Source organism: Sapajus apella, unplaced genomic scaffold (assembly GCF_009761245.1).
Source record: "Sapajus apella isolate SASKATOON/1434 unplaced genomic scaffold, GSC_monkey_1.0 scaffold72, whole genome shotgun sequence".
Taxonomy (NCBI): Eukaryota; Metazoa; Chordata; class Mammalia; order Primates; family Cebidae; genus Sapajus; species Sapajus apella.
The window spans coordinates 10,003,446-10,026,610 of NW_022437012.1; the positions used below are offsets into that span (position 1 = coordinate 10,003,446).

Below are 23,165 nucleotides of genomic sequence, written 5' to 3' on the forward strand. Positions count from 1 at the left end.
ACTGAATCCATTCATACAACATGCTCACCACATGAACGTCAGGACTGCTCATGGTGCTTGACTGAGTAACAATATGGGTTTAATTTCTGTCACTTACTAGGTGTGTGATCTTAGGCAAGCACCTAAGCTCCCTGATCCTCATTTTTCGTATCTGTAAAATGGGATTAATAATTATACACATGAAAATATATATAAGAATCCAATGAGACAACACGTGACAAGTTTCTAGGACAGGAAACGTTTCTCAGAAATGGAAGGGATCGCTGGTACCAGTGCCACACAATAAGCCTATTTCAAAGCTATAGCTTATTTCAAAAAAAAAAAAAAAAACTCTAAATAATACTCCTTTTATTTCCAGCATTTTCAAATCAGTGATGTCTTCGTAGATCTGAATTTCCCTTACTAGGCCCCTCACATCCAGTGCAGCACTGTGCAGCGAATAAGAGAAGCAGGGCGAGAGGGAAAAATCCCTGATGGTGGAATGCGAAAGAAAGCCCTGAGCAAATGGCCTAGACATGGGCCCAGCTGTCCTGACACCGGTGCATCCTCTACATTCTTGGAGAGTCAAATGCCGATCCCAAGACTGTGCTGAGAAATCAAACATTGCTGAGGGGCTGAACAGGGGTCTGACAGCCAGGTCCTCTCCCCTGGGCTCCTCCCTTCCTAGGCAGATTGAGTTATCTCCACATGTTGCCATGGCAACCTCCCATCAGAAGCACACCACCTCCAGTTCCTCTTCAGCACTGCAAAATGTCTAGGATGCTTTTTGAAACTGATTTTGTAATATCTGTGTTTTGTATGGGAGATGTGTGAGGGACAGAGGGGGAGTTCTGGTTGTTAATCTGTGGCTCAGCACATTAAACAAAAACCACCACAAACACACACAATACTGAGCTATGACAGACTATGCTAATGGAGAAGTAAAACATTTTGACAGCCTCACTCAGCTAAGTGTCAAACACTTGAGAAAAAAAAAAAAAACTGGTTTAAAAAGGAAAAATCAGCAACCAAGTACAAACAAGAACCTAAAAGGAATGAATTAAAGGCATTCCAGGTGTACAGAAATGCTTCTAATAAAAAGGAAAAAGCAGGCTCCAATGAGGCTTACAGATCTTGGACTAGGGTGGCTAGGATACGTCAAGGGGGACATGGCAGTTCCAACCTTCGCAGGCAGGTGGGAAGGGTCCCAGATAAACACAGCTTGTTAACTTCTTGCTATGTTGCTTATAAACCTTCAGTTTTAATTTCTGCCTTAGGTTCCTCAATCTCACACTAATAACTTTTTTTTCCTTTTTCTTTTTCTGTTTTGTTTTTCTACACTAGTGACATTTTTAACATTCTTTGTTGGGGGTCTGTCCTGTGTAATAAGCAGGGCTAGTGGCATTCTTGACCTAGTAGCACACCAACCCCCAACCAGTAGTGACTACTTCAAGACATTGCCAGACATTTCATGGTACTGCAGCTCTACTAGAAAGGGTATTTATCCAGACCCACTTCACAGATGAGAAAACTAAAGCCCAGAAAGGCCAAGGCCCTAGTCGAATGCCAGAGCTCTAAGTTATTGGCCAAGATGGTATCACAAGCCGAGGGAGCTATTCCTGGGTTCTTCATGTTCCATCATACTGAACTGCTATGTGCTGGGCCTCTATAAAGACAATAATATTCTAGTTCAAAATAAATGTTACCAAAGGCACATTCTGAAGAACTGAGCACCACTTGATCAACAGTATATTAGGAATACCTGAATGAGAAGCCTGTTACATTTCATGGCCAACCATATGACTTTTCTCCTATAATTCCATTGAGAATAATTCAACAAATGTTTACTAAGTATTTCTTAGGCATCTTAGACATTATTTAAGCAGAGAAGAGTTTCTGCTTTGGTGCATTTGCGGTGCCATGAAGAGACAGTATGACAAGTTCATCAGTCCCCACGGCATATGTATAAGCCAAGTTCCATAAGAAAGTTTCCAACAAAGTCATATGGAAGCTCAAAAAAGAGAAAATTCGCATTACTCTGGAAGTCAGAGAAGCGAGGGAGGAAATAATCCTTGAAAAGGGATTTGCAGGATGGAAAAATCATTTAGAAAGAAGTGATAACATGAATGTGGGAAGCAAGGAACCACAGATTAGAACCACTGAATTGCCCCGTTGCCTGGGACTCAGGGAACACAGAGCAGACAATGAGCTAGCAAGAAAAACCAGAGGCCATAGAAGGGAAGGCTTTGTGTGCTTCTCTGGACATTGGCTAGTAATCTGTTCATCAATAGGAACAACTGGGCTTTGAAGCAGATAAATGATTATAAATGAGGCAAATTATTTCAACCATAACTAATAAATAAATCAGAGATGGGATGGGCTGCAGTGCCATCACTGACTGTGTCAAGAAGGTGTCTTAGTCCATTTCAGCTGCTATAACAAAATGTCTTAGGCTGGGTAACTTTTAAATAATAGAAACGGCTTGTTCACACTTCTGGAGGTGGGGCCGTCCCTGATCAAGGTGCAGCAGATGTGGTGTCTGAGGAGGACCCATTCTTTGCTTCACAGGTGGTACCTGGTTGCTGTGTCCTTACAGGGTGGAAGGAGAGTGGAGCTGCCTTCAACCTCTTTATAAGGGCATGGACCCCATTCATGGTGGCAAAGCCTCATGTCTTTATCACTCCCCAAAAGGCCCTAGGTTCTTAATACCAACACAATGGAGATTAGGTTTCAACATGAATTTTGGAGGGACACACTCAGACCATAGCAGAAGGTTTCTGAGGCACAGCCCGGTTAAAAGGAGATAGTACCACAAGGCAGTCTGTCATTCCTGGCCTGGAGCACTAAAGACAGAAAAAGGTGATTATACCAGTGTAAGTAAAGGGTACTGCAAATGCTGGCCTGAGGTTAGAGTGGCAGGAATAGGACAGGCAGGGACAAATACACGAGATGACAGAGACACGAGCTGTCAGGAGGTGAGGGAGGATAGAGGGAAATGTAACCATTATCTTCTGAATCTTAGTGACTGGAAGAATTATGGTGCCATGAACAGAAACCCTGAGGCCCAGGGGAAGAACTGGTCCCAGGGAAGAATAGAAATTTTCAATGCCATGGAGACACTTAATACAAGTTCCATAAAAAATTAGAAAGATGGGAGCTTTGGCAAAAGATCAAGACCACAATTTAGTTCACGAAGAAAAGCAGACTACAGATTCTGTAGAAAGCTGGCACTTTCAGTTTTGATCATAGATTAGATCCTTACAGAAGAGAAGAGTGAATAAGAACAGTCTTAAAATATGCCTGGTTTAGGCCAGGCACAGTGGCTCATGCCTGTAATCCCAACACTTTGGGAAGCTGAGGTAGGTGGATCATCTGAGGTCGGGGGTTCGAGACCAGCCTGGCCAACGTGACAAAACCTACTCTGCTAAAAATACAAAAATTAGCCAGGTGTGGTGGTGCATGCTTGTAACCCCAGCTACTTGGGAGGCTGAGGCAGGAGAATCCCTTGAACCCGGGAGGTGGAGGCTGCAGTGTGCTGAGATCACACCACTGTACTCCAGCCTGGGCAACAAGAGCAAAACTATGTCTCAAAAAAAATTGTATATATATATGCGTTTAAGATGGGTTTAAGATGCAAAAGCAAGAGGAGGGATGAGAAAACGAAGTCTTTAAGGAATTTCTCTTTCTCTAGGTAGAAGACATAGAGAAGACAAACATAAGTAGTAAAAGTTTGAGTGTGCCAGAAAGATGAAGTAAGATGGGGCATGTACAAAAGCCTGCGTGCCTCGAGGCTAGGCTTGGTTTTTATGAGGCCATAGCACCGCAGAGGAGAAAATGGGCTACTCTCTGGAGTCAGACAGACTTGGTTCACAGCCAGGCCTTGGCACCTGCCAGTTATGAGACATGGGACAAGTTACAAGGCTGCTCTGTGCCTCGTTACCCTCAACAAAATGAGGATAATTCCATTCTCTCCATGTAAGTTGTGGAGAGGTTGAGCAGGTAAAGCACTGAGCTTAGTGCCTGGTCCCATGAACAGTAATTCAAGACCAGCTCCTCCTCCACCCTCACGCAGACTGGAGGAGCACAAGGCAGTCACTCGGTGAGGGCGGGGCTCCGCATCTCCAGCTAATGCTATTGGCTGAATGACTGGATGTGTCGTGACATGAACACAATAGAAGAACCAGCCAAGGAGAAAATAGGATTACGGTGAAGGGAGAGAAGAAGTGGGAGAACACTTTAAGACAATATGACAAGGAACCACCAACTCTTTCTGAAAAGGGCCAGACAGTAGATATTTTAGGCTTTGGGGGCATATAGTCTTCAGCAAAACTACTCAACTCTACCCTTGCACAGCAATTATGAAAACAAATCTCAATAAAACTTCATTTACAAAAACAGGCTGTGGTTGGCCCATAGGCCATGGTTTGCTGACCTCTGCAAAAAAAGATGGAATAATGCCAAGCAAGACAAATTTCATTCAACCTCTAACTCTAGAATAGCTGCTAAGTTTAGAGAGAAGGGTAAAACAGAGTTGAGAAACACACATTGAACAAGTGAGACCTAAATTTTAAAGAATCTCAGCCAGAAGACTCTCGAGTGTAACAACTGGCTTCACACGTGTAACGTGTCGTTGTTGAGGGAGAAGGGGGCAGGAAGAAAGTCAGTGAGATTGGCTTAAAAACATGGAACATTCTCATGGAAAATAATAAGCAAGTTAAAGAAACATCTAAGTAAAAACATTTATGAAAATCCATCTACATTGCAAATTGAGAGAATTATAGTCTCTGACTCCTTGCTGAGCTTCCTGTGGTGACCAGAGAACAGGAACACTACAACCTGATTTCCTGGTGGCAGGTACTTGTTCCCAGTGCTCCGTAGGGGCCTCTTCTATCTGTTGGCCCTGTGCATCCCTGAGCCACCCTCAGGCTCCCACCCCATTCCAAAATTGCCCCCTTAAAATGTCTCCTACTTCCTTTGCTAAAGGAATAGCAATTCGTCCTTCTCTATCCCTTTTCCATCAATCATCAGTTGAGTCGCCATTTGAGGTATCTCAGAGTGACAAAATCTTCTAAGATCCTTGGACTAACCAGTATTATACTAGAGGGACCAGACCAAGGATTCAATACTGCCAGAGTGCTGGAAAACGCCTTCACTGGAATAGAGGAGACACAAAGTTGAATGACTCTGGTCTTATCAGGATGTCATTAAAGTCTTTAGCAGGGAAGATAAGACAAGGAAAAACCCAATAAGCCCATGTAGAAAGAGAGAAATATGGAAACCCAGACACAGATAAAGGCTACCAGCATCAGAGAGCAGAGGGTGAGTACTTATAGCCAGGAGCAAGGAAAGATGAACATGGGATCTCAGCCAGCCTTGAAGCAGGAGCAAGATTGGCAAATGCAGGGATTGGGAAAGAGTGTTCCAAGTGGAAAAGACCCTGTGGGTGCGGGCCCGTACTCAAATCAGCAAGCAGAGACCCCATAAACAACACACAGGTTGACACTGCAGGGGCAGACAACAGAATGGTCTGGTGGTTAAAATCCCCTGAGCCCTCTGTATCAGAAGGTATGTGGCTGCTGGCTGGCGCTCCCTCTCCTGACTCATGCATCTCTGGCCATCTTCCTTTTCCCTTCCCCCACGGAACTCTCTGCATTGTCTCTGCAATCCAGTAACTGACATGAGGACATGTGGACCAAGGGTCTACCTGGTCTAGCACTAAGTGCACTCTGTCACGGCTGTGCCCACCGCACCACTCCAGTGATCAGAAGTCTGTGTCTTTCCTCACTGGGCTCAGGCTGGTTGGCGAAGTCCACGCACAGGCACCAAATCCAAAGGTGCTTTAATGGAAGGCTGGTTCAGAAATCCAGACTTGTTTCTATAGTCCATATGAAGTGCCTGCAAGGTTTTGTTGATTTATTTACACACCTAGGTTCCTTTAGGGAAAACGTAAACATGTACAGCAGCTCCTCAAATAGTATCTTTCCTTCGACGTCATTTCATTACCATTGAAACTGCCACTGCAAAATCATAACTCAGGGAGTGAAAGAGATCTGACCTAACCAACTTCATCTTGCTTCTAACCTCCAAGCTGTCCTTATTCACTCCTGAGCATAGGGTGAACTAACTTTGGGGCGAACTTCATTTATAGTTTAAAACAAAGACCATAACAGCCCTTTCCCAAAACAAACCCCCTTCCTGCCTGGGACTAGACTGCCTTTGCAGGACTAACAAGTTAGCTAAAAGATTAGAAATTATGGTTTAGGAGACATGCATCTGGAGGCTACAAGATTCTGACCCTCCCCTAATTGCTCCTGGGGGTAATATCACTATTGTAAAACCTAAGAACAGCGCTTGATATATTTTGCAGACCCTGCGCTTGATGGATCAGCTGGCACCATCCAGATCAATAAACAGGCTTATCTGGTCTTGTGGTTCCCACCCAGGAACTGACTCAGTGCAAAAGGATGGTTTAAACTCCCTATAATTTCATCTCTGACCCAACCAACCAGCACTTCTGACTCACTGGCCCCCTACCCACCACATTATCCTTAAAAACTCTAATCCCCGAATGCTCAGAAAGACTGATTTGAGTAATAATAAAACTCGAGTCTCCCACATAGCCAGCTCTGAGTAAATTACTCTTTCTCTATTGCAGTTCCTCTGTCTTGATAAATTGGCTCTGTCTAGGCAGCAGGCAAGGTGAACTGTTGGGCGATTATGAAATGTTGATGAGAAAGATCATCCAATTCCCAGCCAGGGCCACTGTCTACGTGAAGTTGGCTCGTTCTCCCCAAGTCTGCATGGGTTTCCTCTGGGAACTCCAGTTTCTTCCCATACCCCAAAGCTGTGCATGTGAGGTGAACTGTCAAGTCTACATGGTCACCACTTATACTACAGGGTGAGTGTGGGTGTGCCTGAGTGTGCCCTGAGATGGGATGGCATCCAGTCCAGGGCTGGTTCCTGCCTGGCATCCTTTGCTGCCAGGATGTGCTCCAGCCACCCTCGACTCAGAACTAAAATAAATGGATTCAAAAAAATGAATAAATCAATAAATGAATGAATGAATATAAATTATTATAAAATAAAAATTCATCAAGTCTACTATAATCATATAAATTCACAACAATATCTCATGCAGGCTGAGTGTGCACAGTGAGTCCACCCTATTTGTGATTGTTTTTGAGCTGCTTAGTGGTAGGAGGTGCTCCTGATGATTTTTGCTTTGCAAACATTTATTCCTTGATTGCACCCACCACCACTGCAACCACCATCACTTACCAATTCACCAAAAACTGGGTAAATAATTCTCTTACTTGTTTTTTCTTAAACTTTCTTAAATGTATGTGCAGCTCACATTTATTTCAATGTTTAACATTAGAAGTGTTTTGGGTCTTTATATGGGAGTTTGATGATGTGTTTGTAATGAGAAATATGCCTTAGGAACTCAGCTCTTGCTTATATCAAGTGGGACTTACTGTACATGGCTTAAAAAACTAAATTGCACAAAACAGGGTTAAGTAATCTTCCAAAAATATTTGATGAATATTCATCGTGCTTTTTAACACATACAGAAATGTATTTAATATATACACTGTTTTGCCTCTCACCTTTTAAAAAATTTACCAATAGGCCGGGCGCGGTGGCTCACGCCTGTAATCCCAGCACTTTGGGAGGCCGAGGCAGGTGGATCACGAGGTCAAGAGATCGAGACCATCCTGGTCAACATGGTGAAACCCCGTCTCTACTAAAAATACAAAACATTAGCTGGGCATGGTGGCGTGTGCCTGTAATCCCAGCTACTCAAGAGGTTGAGGCAGCAGAATTGCCTGAACACAGGAGGCGGAGGTTGCGATGAGCCGAGATCACACCATTGCACTCCAGCCTGGGTAAGAAGAGCGAAACGCTGTCTCAAAAAAAAAAAAAAAATTACCAACATACCTTGGAGTTTGTTCCATATCAGCAAATAGACACATACCTCATTATTATTAATAGCCACAGGCTATTCTATGCATTAGATGACTATACCGTAATTTATTTAAGCAGTGCCCTATTGATGGACATAGAGGTTACTACCCACTTTTGCTGTTACCAAACATGACAGCAAATATGTCAGTAAACTGTGTGTCAGAATTTGTGCACACACATTTGTGTAATTCTGCAAGATAAATCCTAGCAGAAGTGGAAAATGTCAATCAAAGGGCATGCACCATTGAAAGCTCCTGAATGAGTAGGAAAGGCAGGAAAAGGGGGCTGGTAGGATCAGAGACATCTGTGTCAAGGTGGGAAATCTGGACAGAAGAGTCAAGGGGATTAAAGGAAGGGAGATGATGGAGAAAGACTATTTAGGAAGCACTAGCAATGTGCTGGCAAGAGAACATGAATGAAGGCGGGTAATAGAGAGAATAGAAGGGATTTAGGACCAATGCAGGAGAAATTGCAGAGGGGAAAATTAATTGTTAGTGACTGATGGTATGGGGACAGGAACAGGGAGCACAGCAGGTGGGTAGGACAGTGAGGAAAGGAGAGGGAAGAACCGAAGTCTCCTACAGCGTTTCCAAGCCTGAAATGTCAGGAGGACGCAGCTGTCAGAACAGCACCCTCACCATGGGAGATGCTGACGTGAATGAAGGCGAGCTTCACAGTGCATGTGGTGACCTTGAGATGTTTATGGGACAACCAGGTATGTTTTTAACTGTGGCTGAAAATGTGCCATGGAGCTCAGGAGAAGGGATAGGAATGGGAACAGAGATTTAGGTACCACCCACAGAGGTGATGGCTGAAGCCTGGGATGGGACAAGGCCACCCAGGGAGAGATGGGTACAGAGTGCCAAATGCCCCTTCTCTCTCAGTTCACCAACATTTAAGGAAGAAAGGGACGATCTGGGGCCTGGCCCACAGTCATCTATCAACACAACCCGAAAAAACACCAAAGGAAGCAAGACTGGAGCTGCGTTCAACCAAGCTGGCACTGAGCAGAATCAGCACAGAGCGAAGGGCAGCAGTAAAATCAGACAGGATTTTTCATAGGGCAGGAAGACTGTTTGGCGTTCATAAGCTAAAGAGAAGGTTTAAGTGAAGAAAGCAGAATACTGAAGAAGAGACAAAGGAGGTAATTGATATGTTGCAAAATTCAGGATAACTGGCTCCAAGTGCCTCCTCATCATGACTGCTGAGAAAGACTGACCATCTGAAAATTGGCCCACTGTGTAGTACTGCCATGGTCTCTTTTGTTTGTGGTTTCTGGCTCCATTTCCCATTTTCTGGTAGTTTTTGCTTCCATTGGAGATGCTGTGAGCCACTAATCCCCAACGGTGTTTCTGCAGTAAGAGAAGCTTCTAACAAAGAGGCCTACAGCAAAATGTCACCGACGCAGGCTGTCGTCTAAACGTGCTGTTTTTGTGTAACCTTATCCATGGAGGACTCTTTTGTCTAGTTAGAGCAAACCGTCTGCTAAATCAGAAATAAAGATCTAGAAAATGCCACAGAAACAAGCAGCAACACAAAAGATGACATACCACTCTTTCCAAGGCCCATCGTATTAGATACTTTTGAAATCACTGTTGGCAATGAAATTAAAATATTTCTTCTGAATATATCCCATGTCTTCCAGGAAAGGAAGACATTAATGTTTCTTCTTCAGCTCATTCCTTTATTGTCAGGTCAGTAAGAGCATTATATTCAGCAAGCCGCTTCTTTCAGATATTAAATTATCTTCTTACTCACTTCTTTCCTAGACACAATGAGCACTTATAATTCAATTTTCCTTAAAAATAAACCCCAGTTTCCCCAGAGTATAGTTTATCTAAGACTTTGGTTCTCTTTACTGCCACTTCTATTTCCTGGTAACAATGTCCCAATTTTCAAAGAACTAGTTCTGCAGTCAGTACTTGGGAAAAGCATAAAACTCAAGTCAATAATATGGTATATGAAATACAAAATCAGAAGGTAAATTTATAAAAGGCAGAAAAGAAGGGATAAGCCATGCTGTGCAACATCTGTGTTAAATACGGCAGAGCACGAGGACCAGGGTCCAGCCACATTTCATTAATACCTAACACACTGATGAAAAAACAGCCTTCTCCTCTCCCTCCCGCCCCAAGAAAAAAGAAAAAGGAAGTAGATAAAACTTCATCCATCAACCTCAAAAAAGAAAAGAAATGACTTTTGCAGAATGCCTGGCCTACAGAAGATGAAAATATACTGATAATTCTCACTCATAGACTCCAGTTTCAAGAAAAGCAAGATGAGGAAATGGATAATAGCGTAGAAAACTCAAGCAAAATGGCATTGGTACAGATGAGTCTTAACCATCGCTGCAGTAGCTCTAGACCTCAGCTGAGGCCATCAAAACCGATAAGAGCATGTTCTTTGGGCAGTTCTCTATGAACCAGGGAAATGCTTCAAACCTGAGACTAGCCTCCAACCCATGGGAAAAGACACACCCTGAGGAGACAGGCCCTGGTTTAAGACCTTTAACTAGGCCGGGCGCAGTGGCTCAAGCCTGTAATCCCAGCACTTTGGGAGGCCGAGGCGGGTGGATCACGAGGTCAAGAGATCGAGACCATCCTGGTCAACATGGTGAAACCCCGTCTCTACTAAAAATACAAAAAATTAGCTGGGCATGGTGGTGCGTGCCTGTAATCCCAGCTACTCAGGAGGCTGAGGCAGGAGAATTGCCTGAACTCAGGAGGCGGAGGTTGCGGTGAGCCGAGATCACGCCATTGCACTCCAGCCTGGGTAACATGAGTGAAACTCCGTCTCAAAAAAAAAAAAGACCTTTAACTAAATCTCAGAAGAGAAAGCACAGCTCAGGTTTCTCAAAACAGGCTACCCTCGGGCTCAGCCAATCTCCATCCTCATACCCCTTTACCTACCAAGCACCTTCAGATCATAGAAAACTTACATATAATACTCAATGTCTTCAAACTGCAGCTCAGAGAGAAAGGCAAATAGGTCTCATTTAACACGGGAAAGAAATCAGCTTTATTTTGTCAAAACAAATAATAGTAGTAGATAAAGCTGTACATATTAAGCTGAGCAATATGACAAACAGCAAGCATGTATATAAATATACTACAAACAGCAAAAAGAAAGGCTCAAAGCATTCTTAAGAAAACTGATGAAGATGCAGTTGGAAATAAAATATAACTAGAAAAACAAAAGTAAATTGCCCATGAATACAAAATTTCAGTAGTAATTAAAATTGATATAAGGGTAGTCAAACAATGGCACACAACATAAAATGCAGAAATAGGCCTACGCATATATGGTCAATTGATTTTCAACAAAGATGGCAAGGTATTTCAAGAGCCAAAGGAAAATCTTTTTCAAAAGTGGTGATGGAATAACTGAAGAGTGAACTGTAAGAAAAAATGGACTCTGACTCCCACATCACATCATATACAAATAGTAACTAGAAATTGATTGTGGGCATGAACATAAAAGCTAAAACTATAAAACTTCTAGAAGAAAACATGAGAAAATATCTTTGCAAACTGAGGGTAGAAAAAGATTTCTTAAATAGAGCATAGAAAGCAACACCATTCAGAGAAATTAAACTTTAAAACTTCTGCTCAGAAAGACATGGCTAAGGAAATAAAAAGTCAAGCAACAGACGGAGGGAGAAAATATGCGCAATACATATATCTGGCAGAGGAGCCACTAAAAATATATATACAAAGACAGAGTCAAAAGCACAATAATTAAATTAAAATGGAATACTAAAACATGTTCAAATAACTTAGAAAGGTTAGGAAAACAAAAAATAGATAATAAAATGATTTATCTAAAGAATAGCATATTAATAATTATATTAAATATGAATGTTCTAAATGTATCAACTAAAAACAGAGATTATAAGGATTGCATTATTTTAAAAAGCCAATTATGTGCTATCTACAGATCATTCAAATCAAATATAATTATATAAATAGATTAAAAGCAAAATGTAAAAAAGATATACCATGTCAACATGAATCAAAAACAAGCTAGAGTAGATATATTAATATCAGACAAAGTAGATTTCAGAGCAAAAACAACCACCAAGGATACAGAGAGACATTACATAATGGTGAAGGGTCAATTCATCAAGAAAACATAACATACTAAATGTATATTACCTAACAGTAGAGCTTCAAAACACATGAAAAAAAAGAACTGAAAAAAGAAACAGATCAATCCATGATTTTTTTTTTTTTAATGGGAGTCTTGCTTTGCTGCCTAGGCTAGAGTGCAGCGGTGCGATCTCCATTCACTGCAACCAACCTCAGCCTCTCGGGTTCAAGCAATTCTCTTGCCTCAGCCTCCCAAGTAGCTGGGATTACAGGCATGCACCATCATGTTCAGCTAATTTTTGTGTTTTTTAGTTAACACAGAGTTTCACTATGTTGGCCAGGCTGGTCTCAAACTCCTGACTTGAAGTGATCCACCCGCCTTGGCCTCCCACAGTGCTGAGATTACAGGTGTGAGCCACCGCACCCGGCCACCAATCCACAATTACAGTTGGAGACTTCAATACCACTTTCTCAGTAGCAGAACGGAACAATGCCAGTATCCAACGGGAGCTACTTGAAATTAATAGAATACCATACCGGAACAATGCCAGTATCCAACGGGAACTACTTGAAATTAATAGAATACCATACCCCATGACAACAGAATACTCATGTATTTCAAATGCACATGGAACATTCACTAGGATAAACCATACTCTGGTTCAGAAAACATGAAGTATATCCTCTGACTATAACTAGCAATCAACAATGGAAAGATGACAAGAAAATCTTTAAACATTTAGACATTAAACAATGCAATTCTAAATAATCCAAGACTTAAAGAGGATGCTTCAAAAAAGAATTTGAAAATATTACGAATGGAACAAAAATGAAAATAGAGCATGTCAAAATTTGTAGGATGCAGACAAAGCAGTGCTTCAAAGGATGTTACATCATTAAATTAAATGCTTCTATTTCTAACGAAGGCAGGTATCGAAGCAATAACCTTAGTTTCTACCTCATACAAAAAGAGATAAACAATGAATAGGCATGGCAAGCAGAAGTAGAGAAATAATAAATCAGAAATCAATGAAATTGAAAACATTACAAAGGCAAAATAAATAAAACAAAAAGCTGATTATTTGAAAAAGAAATCAATAAAATATATAAACCTCTAGAAATGCTGATATAAAAAGAGAGAAGACACAAATTACCAATATCAGAACTGAAAGAGGAGATATCACTAGATTCCACAGACATTAAAAGAATAATAAATAATACAACAACTTTATGTACATGAATCTTTCAATTTAGATGAAATTCATCAATTCCTCCCTAAACTACCAAACCTTATTCAAAATGAAAAAAGATAAACTGAATAGTACTCTAACTGTTATAGAAACAGAATCCATAATTTACAATCCTTCTCTGAAGAACAAGCCTCCAGGCCCAGATAGTTTTACTAACAAATTCTACCAAACATTTAAAGAAGAAATAACTCCAATTCCACACAAAGTCGTCTGGAAAATATAAGAGAAAGTAATAATTCTTGTTATTTTATAAGGCCAACATTATCCTGATACCAAAACCAAAGAAAATATAAAAGGAGAAAACTATAGACCAATGTTCTTCATGAACATGATGCAAAAATCCTCAACAAAATACTAGTAAAAAGAATCCAGCTAAATATATGAAAAAATATTACACCATAAACAAAGTGAGTTTGTCCTAGGAATGTAAGGCTAGTTTAGTACTCAGAAATCAACTATGCAATCTAACATATTAAGAGTATAAACAATTAAAAATACATGATCACATCAATTGACAATTGTCAAAATTCAATATCCATTCATGTTTAATAAAAATCTTAGCAAACTATAAATAGATTCCTGGGGGCTCATAAGAATACTCACTCTCGCCATTCCTATTCAACATTACACTAAAAGTCTTAGACAGTATAGCAATGTAAGAAGAAATAAAAGGCATACAGATTGAAAAGGAAGAAATAAAACTGTCCTTTTTTGCAGATGATATAATTATCTAAATAGAAAATTTCAAGGAATCTACAAAAAAGTAAAAATGAAACTCCTAGTACTAATAAGTAAAAATATCAAGTATGCAGGTATAAGATAAACACACTAAAATCAGCCATATTTTTATACATTGACAATGTATAATTGGAAATAAGTTTTATAAAGCATTTACAATTGTTCCAAAACATTAAATGCAGGTAGATCTAATAAAATGTGTGCATTGACAGTATGCTGAAAACTTCAAAACACTGATAAAACAAGTTAAAGAAGATCTAAATACATGGAGAGACATACTGCATTCAAGAATTGAAAGACTAAACATAGGAAAGATGTACATCTCCCTAAATTTATCTATAGATTTAAGATTTTTTTTCTAGATATAGACAAGTTGATTCTAAAATTCTTAGGGAAAGGCAAAGGAACTAGAACAACTAAAACAATTTTGAAAAAGAAAAATACTAAAGGAATACACTACCTAATTTGAAGACTTACTAGAAAGCTACAGTAATCAAGACCATGTGGTATTAGCAAAAGAAAAAAGAAGCAGACCAGAACAGAATCCAAAAGTAGACCCACGGAAATACGGCCATATGATTCCTTTCACAGATACTAATGCAATTCAATTTGAAAAGGTGGTTTTTTCAGAAAATGATGTTAGAACAACTGAACACTCATACACAAAAAATAAGTTGCAATCTATACCTCACACAACATAATTAGTTGTACTCTACACTGCACACATCAAAAATTAATTTAAAATAGATAATAAATCTAAGTGTAAAATATAAAGCTATCAAAATTTTAGGAAAAAACATAGGAAAATTCCTTTGGGATCTGAAGTTGGGCAAAAATACTTAGACATGACACCAAAAGCATGCTCCATAAAAGAAAAAACTGATAAACTGACTTCAGCAAAATGAAAAATATTTTTCTGCAAAAGACGCTACAAAGAGAATGAAAAAAAAACAAGCTACCCACTGCGAGATAATATTTTCAAATCGCATATCCAACAAAGGTCATGTATCCAGACTATATTAAAAACTGTCAAAACTCAACTGTAAGTAAATAACACAATTTTGAAAAATGGTTAAAAGACTTGAAAAGCCACATTACTAAAAAAAGACATAAAAACGTCAAACAAGCACATGAAAAGGTATCTGACATCATTACCCATTAGGGAAATGCAAACTAAAACCAGGATGACATACTACTGTATACCTATTAGAATAGTGTAAGTTTAAAATGCTGCTTATACCAAATTTTTACAAGAACATAGAGGAACCAGAACTCTTACACATCGCTGGTAGGAGTACAATGGTATAATCAGTCTTGAAAAACAGTTTGACAATTTTTTATAAATTAAACATATGCTTGCCATATGACCCAGCAATCCTATACCTAAGTATTTACCCTTGAACAGGATTCAACCTATGTCCTCAGGCCAAATCCAGCAGCAGCCCCATAGTTCCCAGGTCCTTTTCATTGGTGTATTGTTTATGGCTGCATTTGTGTTCTAACAGCAGAGTGGAATAGCTGCAACTGAGACCACATGGTCAGCAAGGCCAAAGATATTTACTCTCTGGTCCTTTACAGAAAGAGTTTGCCAGCATCTGGTCAGAAAAAAAATAAAAATAAAAACACACAAGAACCTGTATGCAAATATTTATGGCATTTCCAGTCATAACTGCCAAAACCTGGAACCGACTCAAACATCCCTCAAAAGAAGAACAAATAAACAAACTGTGGTACAGCCATATAATGGAATACTATGCGAGAATAAACAGGAACCAACTATTGATATACATAACAGTTTGGATAAATCTCAAAGGTATTAAGTTGAGTTAAAATAGACACTCTCAAAAGGTTACATACTAAACGATTTCATTATATGACATCCCCAAAAAGACAAAACTATGCTGGCAAGAACAGATCAGTGGTTGCCAGAGTTCAGGAGTTGAGGATGTAAATAAAGCGACTTTTGGGGGATAATAAAACTGTGTTGTATTCTGATTATGGTGGTAGTTTACACAAATCTTACATTTGTTAAAAGTCATAGTACCGTATACACTAAAAAATCAAAGTTGATTTTACTCTCTGCTAGGTTAGAAAGTGAAATATTTTTAAAGATACACTTTACTCTTAATATTATGATTTCCTTGTAGAAGATATTTATTCACTTACAGTGTCTGAATATTAACATGCAAACATAGTCTCAATGTATAACTTATGGAATGGCTTCTTTTGTTTTACCTACTTATTTTCTTTTGAGACAGAATCTCACTCTGTCACCCAGGCTAGAGTGCAGTGGTGCGATCTGAGCTCACTGTAACCTCCGCCTCCCAGGTTCAAAGGATTCTTCTGCCTCAGCCTCCTGAGTAGCTGGGACTACAGGTGCCTTCCATGTCCAGCTAATTTTTCTATTTGTAGCAGAGACAGGGTTTCACCATGTTGGCCATGCTGGTCTCAAACTCTTGATTTCAGGTGATCCGCCTGCCTCGGCCTCCCAAAGTGCTGATTACAGGCATGAGCCACAGTGCCTGGCCTCGATGGCTTTTTAAGTTGTAGATTTGCTTCTTTTCAGCTTCAACCCTCATTCTACGCTTTGATTTTATTTATTTATTTATTTAGAGACACAATTTCACTTTGTCACCCAGAGTGCAGTGGCACAGTCTCGGCTCACTGTAACCTCTGCCTCCCAGGTTCAAGTGATACTTGTGCCTCAGCCTTCCAAGTAGCTAGGATTACAGGCGTGTGCCACCACACCCAGCTAATTTTTGTATTATTAGTAGACATGGGGTTTCACCATGTTGGCCAGGTAGTCTCAAACTCCTGACCTTAAGTGATCCATCCACCTTGGCTTTCCAAAGTGCTGGGATTACAGGCATGAGCCACCATGTCTGGGCCATTCTATGTTTTTAAACTAAATACAAATTCCTGGGCCAATAAGGAACCAGGAATGTGAACCCATTGTGGTTGGATTCATGATGAAGGCATATAAGAAATGATTTCAGGAGACCACAGGATAAGTCATATTCATAAACTACTCACCCTCACACTCTGCATCCACCTGGAGTTGTGTAATTGATAGAGGCAAGTCAGCCGAAGTTCATTCCCAATGTGGGTCCCTTCTTCCAGTTTCTCAGAATGTACTGTCCACACTGACAAAGAGCACCGTATGCCAAGTACCCAGCTGGAGAAGTAACAGGAAGACAGGCTTGGGAAAGCCAGACCTACCAATCATCAGCTGTGTGCCTTGACCAAGTCATTCAATCTCTGCATGCCTCAGTTTCTTCATTCATGAAAGGAAGATTTCCAATATCCTCCACATTGCTTCCAGCTCAAACTGAGTTCATGTGATTATTATCTTCTAGTTCTTTAGTCAAAATGTTTAGGAACTACATTTATTAAACATTAAAAAGAAAAAAACTGACACAGAGGGAACATTTATGGCAAAAAGGAAACCAATCACAAAAGAAATAGTCTCAGCCTTTTTATAAAATTTAAACAGGAAGACTCTTAAGTTTCCCCCAGCATCCCTCACCTCTCAAAAGCACCTGGAAGCAAATGGTCTCTGAATGTGCTGCCAAGCTCTGAAATCACTGACAGAGGATCTTCATCAACAATTCCTGAGCACTCTGGACCCTCAATCTGTCGCATTGTACATTAAGCAATAAAGTTCAATGTAAACTGTGGAGGTTATAGACTAGGTTTTCTGGTACAGCTGATAGAGGGATTTACATTCCCTACACTCCACAGATACTAAGAGAATAGCTGACAGATCAAAACCACATCACCCACCACCAGTTTTGAGCATTTGGAAAACCTACTGAAGCAGGAAACCTCCCGGCTCCTTCACAGGTAGGAGCTGGAGCGCCCGGGTGCTAGAACTGCCGGCCACTTCAGTGCCAGCAAGGGCTGACTCCACTCACTCCGTCCCACTGTGTTCCACCCCTCGAAGAAGGGGGAGCATGGGTGAGTGGATGCAGGAGCCAGAACAAGCGCTTTTGGATGCTGGCAGAAACAAAACTCCCTGTGGCCCTGTGGCAGCATCTGGGGTGCCTGCAAACCCTAAAGCCCCAGAAAGTGTTACAGTCGGTGCTCTTTTAGCTTTGCTGTCCACGGATGGCTTAAGTGTTAACAGCTCAGTGGAGGGTCCACATGACAGCCTTTTGCACCTGCACCTGAGTTCTTGTCCCGCCTCGAGGAGGAATGAGGTCACGCAAACAAATCAGAGATGGTAAATGTGGGGGATTTTATTGCTGATGGTTCTCAGCGGGAAGGAGAGATGAAAAGGGGATGGAGTAGAAAGGTAATATTTCCCCAGAGTCTGGCCATCCCTGGCCGGACTTCTCTCTGAAGCAACACCAGCAAGCCATCCCTTGAAGTCAAGCTGCTTCTCTCCAACCTCCAACCATAGTCTCTGGCGTCCCACTGCTTCTCCTCTTCTTTTCCTCTTCTCTTCTCTGCTGTGTGGAACCTGGGGTTTTTATGAGCACAGGATGGGCATGTAGGGTAGGCCATGGGTGGTTTTGGAAAAGGGAACATTCCAGGGGGAAAACAGGAATGCATATTCTCACTTTGGGCTGCAGTTCTAGGTTTGAGGGTGGGGCCGTCACTGGGGATCCACCCTCTTTCGCCTGGAATTTCACTACCTCCTGTCCCTATCACTACCTGATGAGTAGAAAAGACACATATTAAGGGTATGGAAAAAGAACCATCATCCAGCTGGCAACAATGAAAGATTGTTGTATTTACGTTTCTATTTGAATTATATACACAAAGATGTGAAAGAAAACGATACTTCACACAGACTGATAACTTGTCAATCTGTGTAAGCATTATTGCTTCTAATTATAATAGGCTTTCTAAAATGGGTAGCATGATTCATGGTGTTAAGAACCTGCTTCCTGCCAACAGTATTAAATTGTAATATTTCTTACATCCATTTAGTCCTTGGTAATATGGGATGTAAATGATTCGCTTCAACCAGAAGTAAATACTTCCCAAGGGTATTACCACAGCTGATGGCTCATGGCTAAAAACTTCCCTGGTGCTGAAGAATCAATTTTGAGTACTAAGAAATCATTATATATCCATTTATTTGTAGTGGAGAAAAATGAAACTGAAGAAAGAACTGAATGTCAGAATACTGGAGACATAATTCTCAGAACTGTGACATATCAAAAAGTTTAACACATTTGAATCGATCGAAGTAAAAAAGCATGTGCAACAAAATAATAGTCAAAGAGGCTGAAGAAAATATTCACATGAAATACCACAAAGTATAATATCTATAATATATAAAATTATCAAACACTAAAAAATCAAGTCATCAAGAGATAAATGAGCAAAACAGATTCACACAATTCACTAAAAAAGAAAACAAACACTTGAAATGTTCAACGTCAATTAATTATCAAACAAAACTTGAGGAATCCTCACGCTCCCCTCCATCTCTCCCATGTGCTAGTGCCTATGACTGATAGCAGTGACCAATACACCCTCAAAGTGCTAATGCATTGGAAATGCTTATAATCCCTTTTGCAAACAATAGTGCAATGTAGACCACTGAAACGCTCTCTAAAGTAGAAAAAAAGAGACATTTAAGAGCATTACAATTGGGTAATGTTTAGGGGCATTCTTGGTTGAAAGGCATCAATATTAAATAAGATAGAGACACGGATGTCTACAATGATCTTAAACTTGTAAATACAGTGAAATTACATTAAAATATGGATGCATATTTTAATAACCAAAAATTTGAAACCATTTAAGTGTCAATCAGCATTGGAATCAGTGAAATAACATAAGGTATCTCTATAGAATATTATGCAGCCATAATAAAGATTACTGTAGGCTGAGCACGGTGGCTCACGCCTGCATTCCAGAACTTTGGGAGGCTGAGGCAGGTGGATTGCTTGATCTCAGGAATTTGAGACCAACCTGGACAATGTAGTGAACCCTTGACTCTACAAAAAATTAGCCAGGCATGGTAGCGCAGGCCTGTAGTCCCAGCTACTTGGGTGGCTGAGTTGGGGGTTTGCTTGAGCTCAAGAGGCTGAGGTTGCAGTGAGCGATGATCACACCAACCCGGGCAAGCGTGAGACCCTGTCTCAAAAAAAAGAGAATGCTGTAGGTCTGCATATTATGGCATGCAAAGATGTCCATGATATATAATTGAATGAAAAAAAGGAAGGCATAGGGCAATATGCACAGTATGTCCACATTTTTTTGTGAAAAAAATCATACTTTATTATATATGGTTTAGTATGTATACGTATGTGTATAAAAACATCTGGAAGTATACATTTCAACTCATTAACACATAAAAAGGAGCTTGTAACCTTTAGTTTTCAACTTTTTACCCTTCTCTATCACATACATTTTTCACATGAATAACTTTTTACTTAAAAAAAAATCAATCGTATCTTCAATTAAATAAGCAAAATATTTAAGTAATAATGGTGATGCAGCAAGACTGTAAGTGATGATATAAATCAAACTTGAAAGATTTATTTTAAATAAACATTTGTATAGAATCATATCATCAATGAAGAAAGAGAATCTGGCTTCTTTTCCTATTTGGATGGCTTCTATTTCTTTCTCTTGCCTGAGTGCACTGGCCAGGCGTTCCAGTGCTATGTCAAATGGGGGTGGTGAGACTAGATGGCCTCGTCTTGTTCCAGTTCTCAAGGGGAATGGTTCCAGCCTTTGCCCATTCAGTGTGACATTGGCTGTGGGTGTGTCATAGATGGCTCTTGCTATTTTGAGATATGGCCCTTTGGTGCCTTGTTTGCTGATGGGTTTTTATCATCAAGGGATGTTGAATTTTATAAGAAGCTTTTACTTTGTCTATTGAGATAATCAGTTTTTGTTTTTAATTCTGCTTATGTGGTAAATCACATTTATTGATTCGCATATTTTGAACCAGCCCTGTATCCTAGGAATGAAGTCTACTCGATCATGGTGAATTAACTCTTTGATGTGCTGCTGGATTCAATTTCCTAGTGTTTTGTTGAGGATTTTTGCATGTATGTTAATAGAGGATATTGGCCTGTAAGAGCTTTTTTTGTTGTGTCTTTGCCAGATTTTGGTATCAGAGTGATGCTAGCTTCATAGAATGAGTTAGGGAGAAGTCCTTCCTCCTCGATTCTTTGGAATAGTTATAGTAGGATTGCTACAAGCTCTTCTTTGTACATCTGGTAGAATTCAGCTGTGAATCCATCTGGTCCAGAGCTCTTTTCAGTTGGTAGGCTTTTTATTACTGATTCAGTTTCAGAACTCAATATTGGTCTGTTCAGGATTTCGATTTCTTCCTGACTCAGTCTTGGCAAGTTGTGTATATACCATGAAATACCACACAGCCATAGAAAAGAAGAAAATCACCTCCTTTACAGCAACATGGATAAAGCTAGAGACCATTATTCTAAGTAACACAGGAACAGAAAACCAAATACCACATGTTCTCACTTAAAAGTGGGAGCTAAACACTGCGTACTCACAAACATAAAAATGGGAACAACAGGCTGGGCGTGGTCACTCACACCTGTAATCCCAGCCCTTTGGGAGGCCGAGGCGGGCGGATCACCTGAGGTCAGGAGTTGGAGACCAGCCTGACTAACATGGTGAAACTCCGTCTCTACAAAATACAAAAAAAATTAGCGGGGTGTGGTAGCACATGCCTGTAATCCGAGCTACTTGGGAGGCTGAGACAGAAGAATCGCTTATACCTGGGGGGCGGAGGTTGCGGTGAGCTGAGATCACGCCATTGCACTCCAGCCTGAGCAACAAAAGCAAAACTCCATCTCAAAAAAAAAAAAAAAATGGGAACAGCAGACACTGAGAGGCCACTAAAGGGGGTGCATGGGAGGAGGGTGGGGGCTGAAAAACTACCTACTGGGTAGTCTGCTCATTACCTGGTTGATGGGATTACTTGTACACCAAACCTCAGTGACACGCAATTTACCCGTGTAACAAACTGACACACATACCCCCTGAACTTAGAAGTTGGAAAAAAAAAAAGACAAATAAATAAATAAGCAAACATTTGCTTTAGAAACAAATAGCTATAACAGGAAGAAATGAGAATCAACTATTTATTGCTACTTTTATTGATTGTCAGGCTGGTCAGAGCTATCCATTTGCAGATTCCTGTAGACTACAGAAAGCTCCTACTATGCAAAGGTAAAAGCCTAGGAGAACAACAAGCAAGGTCCTGAAAGGCAGGCAGAACTTGCAGAAAGAACGCAACTAAGAAAAATTTAGTAACATACACTGTTCCAATTTAACATCTCATGGGTCACCAAAACCTAGCTCTCAATTCAGGATTCTACTTGTTTTAGAGACCAAAAGCAACATGAAAGGCCTTTGTGAAGTTTTGTTGAAATAACAAATTCTCCCACCAGCACTAGGTATAAAGGTGATCGATATGAAAAATTAAATTTTTTCATGAGTTTTCAGAGCACATATCCTGGCCTTGTTCTGTGTATTGGTGTGAGCATAACAGAGCCTGCGCCCCAGCTGTCACACTCATGGAGAAAAAGCGGAATGCATATTCCAACACAAAAGGTAACAGAAAAATCACTTACTTTTCTCTGGAACATAACTTTTTTTTTGAGATGCAGTCTCACTCTGTCACCCAGGTTGGAGTGCAGTGGCGCAATCTAAGCTCACTGCAACCTCCGCCTTCCAGGTTCTAATGATTCTCCTGCCTCAGCCTCCAGAATAGATGGGACTACAGGCACCCGCCACCATGCCTGGCTAATTTTTTGTATTTTCACTAGAGACAGGGTTCCACCATGTTAGCCAGGATGTTCTCGATCTCCTGACCTCATGATCTGCCCACCTCGGCCTCCCAAAGTCCTGGAATTACAGGCGTGAGCCACTGTACCCGGCCCTGAAACATAATTTTTTATGAAGTGTCTGCTTTGCAAAAGAACTCAAATACAGTCAGATCAGTCATGTGTCTTTTTTTTTTTTTTGAGACAGAGTCTCACTCTGTCACCCAGGCTGGAGTGCAGTGGCACAATCTCAGCTCACTACAACCTCCGCCTCCCGGGTTCAAGCTATTCTCCTGCCTCAGCCTCCTGACTAGCTGGAATTACAGGCATGTGCCACCACACCCAGCTAATTTTTGTATTTTTAGTAAAGACAGGATTTC

The 23,165-nt window shown here is 40.5% G+C and overlaps 1 protein-coding gene and 1 long non-coding RNA gene across 2 annotated transcripts in view; both read right to left on the bottom strand.

Annotated features, from left to right (window-relative positions):
• The window catches only part of TMEM163 (transmembrane protein 163), a 270,086-nt gene that overhangs the window by 173,063 nt on the left and 73,858 nt on the right, over window positions 1–23,165 (bottom strand). The window lies entirely within an intron of this gene.
• Window positions 7,900–12,219, bottom strand: LOC116531803. Its single transcript, XR_004260592.1, has 2 exons — window positions 10,756–12,219; window positions 7,900–10,449 (listed from the first exon to the last, which is right to left on the bottom strand). It is a non-coding gene; the product is annotated as an uncharacterized LOC116531803 (long non-coding RNA).